General features: G+C 47.5%; 1 pseudogene; it reads right to left on the minus strand.

Moving 5' to 3' along the window:
• Positions 1-754: 754 nt before the first annotated feature.
• The window catches only part of LOC100951965, a 2,240-nt pseudogene continuing 1,554 nt past the window's right edge, over positions 755-1,440 (minus strand).

Raw genomic sequence — 1,440 nt, forward strand, 5'->3', positions numbered from 1 at the left:
AAAAAAAAAAAAAAAAGAGTTTGTTTCTGTCTCTCTAAAATGTGGATCTGGGCTCTCATGTCTGCTAACCTTACAGAATAGTTCCAGGGCAGTGTGGTAGGATGCAACCTAGAGTTGGCAGGCCGCAGGGACATGAGCCATGGAAATTGAGAGGATCAAGATCAGAACGGGCCGAAGGCATGGCTCTTAGCATTTACTGAACACTTACTGTGTGCCAGGCACACTTCCCTGTACTTTACATGTTCTTGCTCTTTTTAGCTTCACAATAACCCTGAGAGGTAGATTCCAACCCTGTTTTACCCTTGAAGAAAATGAAGTATTGAGAAGATAGGGAACTTGCCTTAGGTCATACGGCTTATAAGAGGCAGAGTGGTTTGACCAGCCTCCACTATTAGCCCATCAAGTGCATTTAGTCCAGAGATCAGGATTGGGAGAAGAGGAATTGGGCTTCAGACAGTGGATAGAATTCAAGTTGGCTTCAAGAGTCAGGAAGAGTAGAGGGTGGCGTGACTTCTAGGTAGGCAGGGGAATGGTTTGGCCAAGGGAAGGGAGGTGGGAATGGTTTGTGGGTGTCGCAGGGAAAGCTTGACTGGAGAAGTGTGTGCTTCTTGGAAAACAGGTTAATATAAGATAGAGATAAGGAAGGAAGGAAGGAAGGAAGGAAAGAAAGAAGGAAGGGTGGGCAAGGTTAAGTTTAAAGAACCCTGAATGCCAAGAAAAACAGTTTGGACTTGATTCAGCAGGCACTAGGGAGTCATTGCAGGTTCTTGACCTAGGGAGTGACGTGATTAAAGTTATTCACCTGAGAGCTACATACAGGAGGAGTTTGCTGTAAGGAGGCAAACTGGAAAACTTTGCATGTTAGTGAGTCGACAGCACAGGCAGGGAGACCCAGGAGATGCCCTCACAGTGCCTACAGAAGCATGCAGACCAGGCATTCAGCAAAAGTGCAGGAGTGGTGGATGCAGAGGGGTACTGGAGTTGGGCAGGGCTTCTTAGAGGCAGAAACATTTGATCTTATTCCTGAGGGACAAGTAGAAACTGGCCCAGGGATGAGAGGGGGGTCTAGAAAAAGGGCTACATCTGAGAATTGGCCTGCCGATAAAATGGGTGAAATTTGCTCAGTAAAGTCAAGTGACATCATGGAAAGCCTGCTGGGCTGGCAGGCTACCCAATGACCTCAGAGAATTGTTTCTTTCCTATATATCTGGGCCCAATGCCAGATGACAGGAGGTGAGGAAGGAAGGGCTGGTGAGGAAGCAGAAGCAGGAGGTGTGGGCCAAGGGCCGGAGCTCAGCAGGAGTGGGACAGGCAGAGAATGTTCGGTGGTTTTCCAAGATGGACCAGAGAATGCTTTGTAGGCTGGGGGGACACATTCATAGACTAAAATCTTATCTCTCCTTTAAAACATTTCTTAGCCTAAGTAACATGGCAAGACCC

The sequence above is a fragment of the Otolemur garnettii genome, unplaced genomic scaffold (genome assembly GCF_000181295.1).
Source record: "Otolemur garnettii isolate 467f Iridium unplaced genomic scaffold, OtoGar3 scaffold00018, whole genome shotgun sequence".
NCBI classification, from domain to species: domain Eukaryota; kingdom Metazoa; phylum Chordata; class Mammalia; order Primates; family Galagidae; genus Otolemur; species Otolemur garnettii.